This window comes from Lissotriton helveticus, chromosome 1_1, assembly GCF_964261635.1.
Source record: "Lissotriton helveticus chromosome 1_1, aLisHel1.1, whole genome shotgun sequence".
In the NCBI taxonomy this organism is placed as follows: Eukaryota; Metazoa; Chordata; class Amphibia; order Caudata; family Salamandridae; genus Lissotriton; species Lissotriton helveticus.
The window spans coordinates 2,062,288,456-2,062,301,456 of record NC_136057.1 but is presented as its reverse complement, the minus strand read 5'-3'; the positions used below and the strand labels follow the sequence as shown (position 1 = coordinate 2,062,301,456).

At 46.4% G+C, this 13,001-nt stretch overlaps 1 protein-coding gene across 7 annotated transcripts in view; it reads left to right on the top strand.

Annotated features, from left to right (window-relative positions):
• The first annotated feature begins 1,680 nt into the window (after positions 1-1,680).
• Positions 1,681-13,001, top strand: part of NEXN (nexilin F-actin binding protein) — a 382,609-nt gene continuing 371,288 nt past the window's right edge. The window contains exon 1 of one of the 7 annotated variants that reach the window (XM_078645115.1): positions 1,681-1,790. The gene's annotated coding sequence lies outside the window, so the exon portion shown is untranslated. Of the gene's footprint in view, positions 1,791-1,994; positions 2,367-13,001 lie in introns of those variants that run through there. The other 6 variants (XM_078645157.1, XM_078645108.1, XM_078645148.1 and 3 more) reach the window with 6 other exon arrangements.

Here is a 13,001-nt window from a genome sequence, read left to right as displayed (position 1 = left end):
CTTCTGGTGTCCCGGAGCCGACAGCACCTGAACCTTGCTCCTCCACCTGCAGTGACTCCTACCAATAGCCCCTATCCTCCTGACCCAGAAGACTCTCAGAGGTAGTGTGTCACTGCAAGCCCCTCACAATCTGTGACTCCTGATTGATCTAGCCAGACTAAATTCAACTTGAGATTTAACTTTGTGCCTTTCCAGAAGTACCCAGACTCTGGTCAGTAAATTCTGAAGGCTCAGGCATTTGCTGATTGTTGACTTTTCTATTTCTCAAGTTCTTAACTATTGTCGACTATAGGGAATAATGTGGTTTTGCATATGTGCCACAGCCAGGTGAACACCCCCTTGACACAAGTGTAATATTAAATAGAAGGCCCCAATGCTCGTGTTGGGAGCTTGACACACACAAGCTAATTTAGCGACAGGCCATCCATCTAATACTTTATGCACTCAACAGCACAATCTTGCGATGTAATGTTATGCAGATTTTTAGAGTGCGCTATCACCTGGGAGGGTATCATAGCATTGAGCAGGTGTGAGTCTAGCCACACCTAGGGCCTAGTAGTGCTACTTGTTAAGCCAGGCCTTCAAGGATTGAGGAGGAGGCTCCTATGTGTAGCGGCAGATCATTCCACACTTTAGGAATGATATAGGAGAAGGCTTGGCTACCGGATCTGATTTACGACGGGATTGGATGGGATTTTTTGCAAGTAGGGATTCACACGAGCTGAGATGTTGGGAAGGTTTAGGAAAGCAGATGTTTGTTGAGTTATGCTGGGCATGGTATGTAGTGCTTGAACATGTGGGTGCGAGTTTGAATTGTGCTCATTTGAGAATGGGGAGCCAGTGGAGCTGGTGCAGGCATGGTGTGATGTGAGTGCAGTGCAGGAGGTTAAAGAGATGTCCAGAAGGATGAGGGCCTCGGTGTCTCCTCTGTTCAGTGTCATGTGAATGTCCTCCATGTTGGCAATGAGGGAAGTTTCCATGCTGTGGTTGGGTCTGAAACCAGACTGGGTGGTGTTTCAAGGAGTTGGTGGTCGTTGAGGTATTCAGTGAAGTGTCTGTTAATGAATTTCTCTGAAACCCTGGCCAAAAATAGTAGCAGCGATATCGGGCTGTAGTTGGCATGTGTTGAAGGGATCTGGAACACAAGTACTTCACACAGTGGCTTTTGGCCAAAATCCTATTGTCATTAATGTTTTTTTGGTTGTGTGATTATGGGGTACTGGGATTCTCAGAAGGACGCTCGTCTAAATAAGTCGACCGTTGTTGGTGGATGATAGATTGTGAGGCTGAATGGAGCTTATTAAATGAATATTCACCAGGTGGTTTTACGTCTCTGCAGAACAATTGAAGAGCGCAGTTAGTTGGTGCAACTTCGGAACTCCACATCCTTGCATGTATTTACAAAAACTCGCTGTCGGCAGAAAGATCAACTTTTGGCAGAACTCCCTGGCCCAGGCGTCAGACGCAAGAGGTTACCCCATACTGCCCTGAAGTCAAAGCACAAGGATTCATAAAGTGGAGGCAGCGCAGTGAACAGGAACTGCCAGCCGTGTGTGCTTGGAAGACCGGAGGCACGGGAAGTGCGTGTGTTTACAGGGGTGGGTGGAGGTGCAGTGCGAAGGAACAGGGGACTATGTAGGTGAGGTTGTGTAGCTCTGGCGTGTGGCACAGTGGGTGGGAGCCGGGAACTGTGGGCAGCCGTGTGTCTATTGTGGATAAACAACAAAGGCCGGCTGTGCATGCGTAGCTGTGTGCCCATGGCAGGTTGAAGGTGCTCTTTTGGAGACCAGGTAAGGGTGTGGGGGTGTTTGGCAGGTTAGCGCGCATCGTAATGTAGCGACTGGTAGCAGGAAAGGCCATACAGAAGCAGTCCATGCGGGGAAGTACAATGTGACGGACCATATGTGTATGTAGTTGTGCGGTTTGGGGGAGCAGACCACGTGGAGTGGGTGTGGGGGTGGGGGTCTGAGATGCAGTGAGTGGGGAACAGGAAAAGCCATGTGTGTGTGCTGGAACAGCTGAAGCCTGGTTTTGGATCGCCTGGAATGCGGGTGATGACCAGGGAGCAGGACTTTTATGGAAACTCGCAGCCCAGACTGTAACTTCAGCCAGACGCGCTGCTCTCAGTCTAGCCTGGGAGAAGCAGGAGCAGTCAGCGCGCCCCGGGACTCTACCGCCTGCCAGCCGCGCAGGGAGTCTAGCACCCCTGCTGCCAGCTCGGGACACTACCTCCTGTCAGCGCAGGGACTCTGCCGCCGGATTTGGATCCTATTCGCCGTTCCAGTGCTCAGGCTGCCGCCTGCCCCGCGTTGTGCCGCCGCCGCTCTGCTGGAGCAGTGCTCTGCCCGCTGCAGCGCCCGCCTCAGGTGAGCCAGCAGCCAACCTCGCGGCGCTGTCAGCGAGTGCGTACCACGGGACCCGGCGGCAGCAGCTCCGCGCGCGCACCGCCCGGTCTAGCGCGCGGCTGCAGTCTCGTGAAGGCAACGCACCCCAAAGGCGCTGCTGCTAACCCCCCGCCATTGTGGCGGAGACGGGAATGCCCCTTTATGCGTTTTGACAATGCTGTACACCCCTTTCTCGAAGTGTGCATGGGACGTGTTTATGGTAAACCTGTCGAAAAGAAGTTTTCGGAAGAAAGTTCCTCTTTGAGAGAAACTTGGTAATTGACAACATTGTTCACTCTCTCCCTTCAGAAATATTTATAACTGGTTTAAGTAAATGAGACAATTCAACTTTTCTTCGTCCTGCAGCAGCGAACTCTCCCTCCTTGGCTGTTCCCAATGCTGGCAAGCACGGTGTGTTCGTGGTGAGGAAATAGCTCCATGTGTCGCGTCAGCCGCGTCTCGCTGTGAAATGTTGGCAGGCAGGTGTGCTGGGTGCGTTGAGTGTGGTGGGTAGAAAAACACTGCTTTACGGTCTGTGCACCCGGTGAAAAGTCGTACCACGGCCAGTGTTTGGGAAGTTTGCTTTAAGACGCACTTTTCTCCCCCAGACTGTGTCTACTCCGCCTGTGGCGGCTTTGGCAGCGCTGCCTTTTTATGACGACCTTGCTCTTTCTTCTTTCTGTGAGGGTCTGAGTCCAGGGAACGGGAAACACCTCCGTTTCTGTGACTGAGAAGAAGAGCCCATTTGTGTCTGTCATTCGCTGAGGCCCACTGGTGCCGGCCATGCAGTGAAGTCACTCCATGTCTGTCACTCATTCACAGGCCAGCAGAGGCTGCCACACCTGGAGGGGGCGGGGGGGGGGGGGGTAGGGGAAGGGGGGTCCAATCGCTGTCACTCATTGAAACTCTTTAGTATGCTCACTGCTGAAGCGGTGTGGCATCTGTCACTGCATGGAGCTCCATCAGCTTGTCTTTGAGTGAAGTCTAACTGATCTGTGGCTGAACGAGGCGCTACATCATCTGCTGTTCAGCGCAGATGCACAGTAGTGCTAAGTAAATAGATGCCTGATTTCTAATAAAGTACAGCATATTTGGCCTGTCATTGGGTAAAGTGCGTCTGATCGATCACTGAGTGAAGCACTTCAGCATGTGTCACTGAATGAAGCATATGTCACTGAGAGAAGTACAGGAATATGCCAGGAAAAATAATCCCGCAAAATCTGTCACTGAAGTAAGCGCTGCAGTCTCTTTCAATAAATCTAGCGCCGCAGCGTCTATTGTTGTCTAAAGCGCTACAATTAGTCACTAAGCGAAGCACTACAGTGTCTGTCACGGAGTGAAGCACGGCAGCCTTTGAGTGAATTGTGGCAGTGTCACGGAGGGAAGCACTGCTGCACTGTCAGGGAGTGAAGTGCTGGAGCGTCGGTCACTGAGAGAAGTGCAAGAATACCTGTCGTAGGAGGACACACTGAATTGTCTTCAGTGTGTCCCTGATTGCCACTGTGTCTGTCACTGTTTGAAAGGCTGTATTATTTGTTTCCGAATTAAGTGTTCCGGCTAAGTGTTGAATTTCTTGCCAGTAAGTGAAGTTTTGCAGTGAGTGAAATACCGTGGCTTGCCACTAAGGGTAGCATTGGAGTATTTGGCAGTGATTTAAATATGGCAGTGTCACTGAGTGAAGCACTGCACTGTTAAGAAGTAAAGTGCTGGGGTGCCTGTCACTGAGTGAAGTGTTGCAATGTCGTGCAAAGAGGGACATACTGTATTGTCCGTGGTGTGTCCCTACTGCTAATATGTCTGTCACTGTGTGTAGGTCTGTAGTATTTGTCTTTCCAGTAGGTGTTTCAGCTAAGCTTTGGCTTTCCTGCCATAAATGAAGCTCTGCAGTGTTTGTCAGTCACTGGAATGCTGTAGTGTCAGTAACTTAGGCTAGCATTGCAGTACTTGATAGTGAGTGAAATGTGGTGCTGAGTGAATGACTACAATGCCTGTCACCGAGAGGCACACCGAATTGTCTGTAGTGTGTCCCTAAGTGTTACTGTGTAAAGGGCTGTAGTATTTATCTTTAAATTAAATGTCTCTGCTAAGCATTGGATTTCCTGTCAGTGAGTGAAGCTCTGCTGCAGTGTTTGCCAGTAAGCGAACCGCCGCAGTGTCTGTCACTAAGCACTATAGAAGATGCACACAGCAGATGGTGCAGTTTAACCCATTTCCACCTGTGCATGAGGGTGGGTTTGCATTATTTGAGGCAGCTCACTGTGGGGAGTTAGGCTGAGTGTGTGAAGAGGGCTTCCCTGACAGAGGCCTTTGCTTCAGTGGGATCTTGAGCATGACATACAGGCAGTTTCGCAGCTCCCAATGTCTCAAAATTATTGAGGCTGTACATTTTGTGCTTAAAAATCATGCTTTAAGCTTCCCACTCTCTGAAAACTAATTGCAGCGTCACTAGCTGCTCTTGGTGTCCGTCCTCTATTTTTCCCAAGTTGCTTCGTGTGTGAGGCGAGTGACTGTCCTCCTGTCCCAGCCATGTGCTTCCTGGGCACAGCAGGTCACCGCAGCTGCTGCTGCCCATGTCACTGTGCCCTGGGCTGCATTCCTGGGCCCCTGACAGTCCCCTCTGATGCTTTCACTGGCAGCCAGCAGCCGCCTATCTGCTTTCCAGATAGCAGCTCACCACTCAGGCCCGCACTGCTCATGTGCTATTTATAAAAGCTACAGTCTGACCTTTTGCTCTTAAGTGCTTCTGGGGACCCGTGGCGACTACCCGTTGTCCATTCTTTATTTCTATTAGAGCTCTCAAACTTGAGGGGAATTATAGTGCATATGTTTTCCCCCCAGTTATTTCATTGAGGTCCAAGAGTTACAAATGAAGTATTCGAAAGGCGAATTAAATGTTTGGGAAATACCAACCTGATCGGTCTTCACAGGAGATTTACGGAATCAAAAAAATCTAGGTAGCAGAGGGTGAGAAAACCAAACACCTAGGGCCATATTCATTAATACTTTTTGTCAGCCCAAAGTCACCAACAGTGACACCAACCAGTGCAAAGTTTTTATTTGTTTACTTTCCAGCGCTAAACGATATATGCACTGGCAAGTTGTCTAAAAGTAATGTAAAGTAGCACTCTGCACTACTTTGTCTCAAGGGTGCGTTCCTTGGGTGATAAATGGGCATTCCTACGCTACCACCCATGTTTTTTTAACCCACATCCCTATCGAAAACATGTGTGCACAGGGCTTTTCAACAAAAAACACTCTTCTTTGAGGCAAGCTGAAAGTAGGAAGCAATTTTTTTTCCCTCCAAACCATTCCCACTTTGCACGTGTATTGTGCTGAACAGCACACTTACAAAGTGGGAATTATTTTTAAAGTGTGTCTGGGTGTGGTACTTTGTACTGGAAGGGAACCATTACTGTACAAAATCTGTGCTGCATATCACACACACACCTTTACAATATATGTCTGGTGCAAGGCAGACAAATTGTGCACCAGCACTTGGAAAGAGGGCAGCAGTGCCATATCTCAACAGGTACAACACTGTCCTGCTCGTTCCCTCTGAGGTAAAGCAGCACAGCAACTTTGGTTGCCGTGCTGAGCTCCATTCTATGACATATGAATAAATCTGCCCCTTGGACTTAAAGAGGAGAAACGAGAAGGGGCTTTTATAACCATATAATCGTATTCTGCAATATTGGTTGGTTGCAGTTTTAGGTTGTCATATCTTTGATTGATATTACAAAAAGATCTACAACTTTGTCTTCTGCAATTCCGCAACCAAACCTGTGTGATTATAAATCGTATACAGGACCACATATTTTCAGTATTTATGTTGGATCAACAGCAAAAAAATAAATAACCATGTAGAGAGCCCAAAAGTGCATACTGTCCACCACCTTTTTGGGAAAAATGTGAAAACCTTCCTGTTCAGACTGGCATTTTGTGGTTGGCATGACAAAATGTGCCTTCTTTTCCCCATTCCTTGAACGGACCCGGCTTAGACACTTAACCAGTGCTTTAAATGGGCCAGTACTGAGTACCAGCACTTTTTTATTTTGAGAAGGAGAGTACCTGTACTTCTCAAGGGAATCGGAATACTTTTAACTTGAGAGTACCAGCACTTCTCAGAAACAAGCAGGTGCTCTCGTACAGAATCCCTACCTGCACTTCTTTTTTTCCATTTCAAGTACCACACTTAATATAACATCAAACCTTTGCTATACCTTTGCTCACCACATGTGCTCCTCACCAGGGACCCCATTACACATAGTGCACACTTGACCTGTTTGTGCCAAGGCGCACTTTTAAATAGGTGTGAGGTGTGCAAATTGGGAAAGTGCGCCCTATTGCTGCGATTGCACTGCCCCCCAGGGAAGCCAAGAATTTGTGCTGACCTGGGGGCAGTGCATTAAATGAAATCCGGAGCGGCTGCTTCAAAGCTGCTTTGTGTTTCACTGTGCTGTCAGCAACCTACCTGCACTTTACAGAGGGATTAGAGGTCCCTTTGCAGGTGGGTGCAGTGAGAGGTGGCATCCTCCTGCAAGGAGATGTCTGGGGGTCCATAGGACCCCCTTTTTCCCTCCAGAGGGGCTACCATCAGGGGGTGCACTGAGAGTGTGAACTTTTTGTGCTGCACTTGAAGTGCACCTCCTGACAGGTTCTTTGGCTTTGCACCAGTGTCGTTAATACAGGGCAGGCACAAAGGTAGATTCCCTAATTTGCATGGGGCCACACGCATCTGTGGCCCCTTCTGTAATACCAAAGTCAACTAGGGGTAACAAAGCGGGCATACATGACAGTTGCGCCCCTGGGGGAACTTTCTTTAATAACGGCCCAAGGAGTTGATGGGCAAGGCACCCAGATAGGCACCCACACCAGATTTGCTTTTATCACAAAAGAGTGAGAAAGAGGAGAATTAAACTAGGCCATCACACATCCTTCCATGACCTTACATGTGATAACATTCAGTATGGCATCTGGGATGATTGACACTAGTATCTTTGCTTCATGTAGGTACGTTATGTTCATATGATGCCCTATGTACTGTAATTCAAATGGCAGACAGAACCCCCCTCCCCACACCAGTGCGGTATGCTTCTTCACTGGGTTGTCCCTTCAAGAATTGTGAAGCGTCCTGAGTATGCTTCTGTTTCAGCCCTGTAGTCCGTCTGTTTTGAATGCTTTGTGTGGATCCTAATTGAATGGACTGATGGTACAGTTTGGTGCAATTCTGGTAGAGGTAATGTCCATCCATGGTTGGACTCATTTTCGCCTTTGTATCACCATAAGGCCTTTCTTAAATAGTGTGTGAGGTTGGGCTTGGATAACCTTATTGAGGTCTCTGTGCCACAAGTTTAAAATATAGTAGGGTCAGGTTAGACAACTCTTCTTGCATATTGTGTCATCATATTTGTGAGCTCTTTTTTGTGCCATCTATGTGGCAGGTGCGTTTGTCACTCTTCTCCAGAAATATCAAAAGAGTATATGGTGTACAGCAGGTTATCACGTCTGTGTGGTTCGGGTGCTCTTGTTTCCAGGCCAGTATCGTGTTTTGGGTTCAAAATACAACACTGGTGGGGAAAGGAGAAGCCTTTGTGGTTTCCCTATAGTGAGCTATTGCTTCCTTTCATCCCACTGCAGACAGATTGCCAGGCTCAACGGGTCATGAAAAGTAAAAAAGGGAGTATATGGTGACAAAGAACAATCTAATTTCAGGTTCCACAGAGCTCCAACAATGCCCTTGTTAAAGGTTCACTAAACCATCATTGAATATGAATGGAAAGTGAATAGAACTTGGAAAGAAAACCAACAAAAAGAAATCCCATCACATACCCAAAGATCTATCCCTCAACACCTAAACAAACATTGTTAGGACTTTATGGTATGCAATCACCATCTTGTTATTATATGTGATAGGCAGATTGTTTTTTTGGATTATAAACCTTTGGCAAAGAGTTTTAGAATGTCTAACCACAGTGGCGGCTGGCACAGATCGGGGTGGGGAGAGCCGGGAGAGGGGGTAAGGAATTAAAAAAAAAGTTTTTCCTTGCCACATCTCACTGCGCTCTCCATCGTCGTCTCCGGAACATAGCACCCAGGAAGCATGCAGGTTCCCCTGAGCCATACACAATGCTGCAATACAGCGTTGTACTTGGTAAGCACCCATTCTCCCCTGAGCCAATCACAGCTCTGCAATGCAGCATTGTGATTGGTCAGACTGCCGTAGTTCGGCACTCAGCCAGGGAATAGGGGCCTGGGCATGTTCTCCACCCAGGCTGTAACACAGCCTGGGTGTTGAACATGCGAAGTGCGCGTAAATGTTTGGCCAGCCCCAGAGGGCCGGCCAAACATTAATGCGCACATTAGGGAGTGCAAACCACTTCCCCCCTGCTCTGTCAGAGGAGCAGGCCCACCCATCCTGCCCTCAAAGCTGCTGCAACAAGGAAAAAATAAAATGATATTAACATAGAGCTATTGTATTTTTCCTTTAGTGACACTGCTTAAAAGCTGTGGGGTGACGCTGCTCCGCCTTAGTGGAGGAGCCGCCACTGCCTAATCAATAACGTTGGCCCATTGGCTACTTAAAATTCCATTAGTAATGCACGTTAACCAAAACTCTTCTTGATGCTTTCTGCATGTGGTCATGGTTTCTTGCCTGTTCTCGCCAGAAGCAGCGATATCTACCTTATTTAAGATGTGGTCATCTTTCCATGGTTCTGTAACACTTGTTTAGCCAGAATCCCCATGGCTATGCAGTCTGCCCCTGGCACAATGTTTTTTTCTGTCAGAAGCCACTGTACTGAGACCTGACATTGTGTGCAATGAAATTACAAAATGCCCTTCATTCCACTCCACTGGGAGCCTCTAACAAATGTAGAAATGGATCACCCTTCCCCCCTTATTCACTAAAGTGAAAAGTTCTGCCATGCCTGTCATGGTACAACTGGGGCAAGTTCACTATTACTAATGAATAGTTTACCGACTGCTATTGGACATTTGGATTTTGTATTCTTGGATTCTATAGTACAGATTCTAACCAGGAGCCGTAATTTGCCTAATTACTAATCATCCTCCCCCAGATGTTTCTCAATGGACACGATCCAGAGAGACTCACTCGGTGTAATTCACAATCCGATTAAGACTGTATGGATGCCATATAAACTTCTAGTTCCTGCCACTTTGGAGAGAGTGTTTCTCTCTAGATATCAGCTTTTGATTGTGTTATTGCACTGTGGTGCTTTTGTTCTGGCTGGTTTCTGACTTGTTTTAGCTCACCTCGAAGTATTTTCGATTCAATGTGGTTTTTAATCTGTTCCCAGACTAACAGTACTATCCCATCTCAAGATGCATCAGTTAAAGAGAGAATTTCTTGATGAGGATGATTGTTTTTTCCTTCTATTTGTTCAGTACACGCAGTCCCATTTTGAAATAGTTCGTTGAAAAATTACTACGAATTCCTGCTATATTATTATTTTTGCTCCTGCAAAAACATAATTACAAACAAACTGGAGCATATATTTAAGCTCAAAATGCTCAATGATCGTATGTGTGGCAATTAATCTGGCTCATTCTTACGGTTGATGAGGAGTGATAAGTACGTTTCCACGTGCGAGTCCTTTAGCAGGTGTTCTCAATAGTGAATGATGGTGCATACGGGGATTGTCACGAGGCAGCTGTGAGTCAGACAGGGCCTTCAAGCCTTCAAAACGTTTAGGGGGCTCAGTCCAGTAAACATCCTCTGTCAGTGGTATCAAATAAAAGTGTCACCACCCACACTTTCAACGATAGAGTTAAGGAATCAGGAACTGGTTTTTTTACCACAGAGGGATTTTTTTTCTCCATGTTTTTTATAACCAACAGGCTGACATGCACTTTTATGGAGAGCTGCTGCCTCATGGCTGGCTCCTGGAGGAAGTTATCAGTGAACAATTCTAGCTTTGGTGTGAGTGTGTGGTTTTAAAATAAAAATGCATACATCTTTAGAAAGAAGAAGGCAGTAGCTGCTAAAATAGCACTTTCCACCGAAAGGGCCTGGGTCCATTTGTTCAGGTCTCCTCGATGTGGATCATCGATAGTTCTTTATAGTTGAATAAAAGTATAATGGGGATAAACATGTCATAAATCAATCTAGTATGCGCGTAATCCAATATATGGCTACACAATAAATCAGGTTGACAACCAAATTAAGGTATTAAGATTTATTACAGATTCAGAATTGGCGGACATGTACCAATCTCAGCATAAGGGTATAAAAATACAAAGGAAAAAGAAGAAATCCAAATCTCCTAAAGAGATTTACTTGCTGCAGTATGAAAATAACAGCTAGTTCTGGGACGATTATGCATTAAAACAGGAAGGACATCCTACGATTCCCCTGTATCAGCACTTCGTTGGAGTAAAGCATTTAATTCTATCTATCCCTACTCTAACTCTAGACGTGTCATCCCTAAATTAGCATTTAAGCAAATTGTTCGAATGAGAAAAGGTGTCAGTGGTTAGAATCTTCGTAAGAAGTTACTCTAACATCAAATGGGTGAAGTTGTATAAAGCCACAAGCAGAAAAGAAGCAAGCTAGCACTCAGGTGCTCTCTTGTCAGAGGGCAAGATGGAATGGGGATTCGTTTCCTCTCTATGATGCGTCATATATTCAAACTTGTATTCAGCAAATGTCCCATAATGCTTTTCTCATGCGTAGTCTACAGCAGGCTCAATCACAAATTTTTTCCATCATGTTGATTTCTTTCGCGTTTTTCTCGGTGTACGCCCCTCTGCAGCAGTTCATCCTTGGCCACTTCTCCTTCTCCTGTGTGAACGCACGTCCTTTCACCTTATCTTCGCCAGGCCAGGCTAACTGTAACTCCTTCATTCCTCACCTTTCTAATGGAACTATCCCCTTACTCTTCACTAATAGAGTGTTTGTCCACATACAATGCAGAACATGGCAACAAGAGACATTCTACAAGACCATGGGAATCTAAGCATCACTTACAGAAACGAGAACATTCACAATGTTCTATAAATTCAGGCCTACAACCTAGGCTAAAATAATAAATGCACAGTGTTATTTACGTTTAGCATTTCCATAAAATCATTAGAATGTTCAGTAGAAATGCTCTCTAAACTATATTAGTACGTTTAATTCAACGACATCATTGTTCTAAGAAACTTTCAAAAGACATTTAATGTGGCAATGCGTCACACCACTAATGAGCCCTATATAAGTGTGTTACATTGTTTATACATAACTAGTCCAATTCTATGAATCGTTTGTTAAGCTTCTCATTAAATTGTGTTACTTTTGCAAAAACAGGTTAATTTATTTGCGTTGCCTCTAACAGCAAATTTCACCAAAACACCGAATAATATATGAGTGCATACTATAAGAGGTTGCATTGCACTTCTTTTTTTTTTTATTATTTAAAGACCTTTATTACCACACAAGCATTTACACAGCTTTACGCCTACAACCCTGGGGCCGGCAGCACCTGGTTAACGTTTGCGTTCATAGGTAAGTCACACAGCCCCTTTGCTGACATCCCGGGGGTACGGCGGCGTTGTACAACAGTGTGTGTGGTTTGGGTGTCGTTCAGGATGCGGATATATGTAGGTCTGGTTTTATATTTTATAGCATTAAACGTTGTTGAAAGTGTTCAAGAAGCATGTGTGGTAAAAAGAAAAAGGGGGGAAAAAAAGAAAAAGAGAAAAGAGATGAAAAGAAGAAACAAACACAGTCAGTGCAGTGTTTTGATTTCGACTCCATTTAGCACCAGAGATGCATCCGAAGTGTATTCAGTACCACGATTACAGCCACTGGGGAACAGCCTAGACTAGATCTTCTGTTCCGGACTGCGAGATAGGAGGAGGCTCACAGATGTTACCCCGAAAGTCATTCCACCGTGACCACACTTCTCCCCATTTGCGGGAACACCCTCTTGCAACGTACACAGTCTTTTCTTGCAGCATGCACCAATCCATGTCGCTTTGCCAGTCTGTCAGTTTCGGTGGAGTATGGGCTCCCCACAGCCTAGCGATGTTCCTCTTTGCTATCATCTGTCCTAGCGTCACCCAGATTCTCCCTCTCGAGGGCAGGTCCGTGGGTTCCCAAATGTTCAAGAGGCATCGCTTGGCCTCAGGCCGAATCTCAACTTCCCAAACCTCCCGCATACACCGCACCACTCTCGTCCAGTACTTTTGCACTATCGGACAGTCCCACAATATGTGAAAGAAGGTACCTGCCCCTCCACAACCTCTCCTGCAGAGCCCGTCTCCCCCCCTCCGCATCGCTTGAAGCCTAGTGCAGGAGATGTACACCCTGTGTAAGATTTTTAGTTGGACTAGGCGCAGTCTGGCCGATATCGCTACCTCCCTAGGAGAGGCGAGAGCAAACATCCATTCCTCCTCATCAATCTCCAGTCCGTCATTGACCCATTTCTCCCTTAGGGGAAGGAGCGTGTCAGGGGGATTATTTATCAATTTTCTGTAGGTAAGGGAGATAGCGTGTTCTGGGATGAGTCCGTCCAGTATTCTCTCCTCTAGTGGGGAAGCCTGCGGCAGTGTCGCATCCGTTGGAATGTTTGCCAGTAGGGAGTGTCGCACTTGCATGTACCGGAAGCGTTCGGT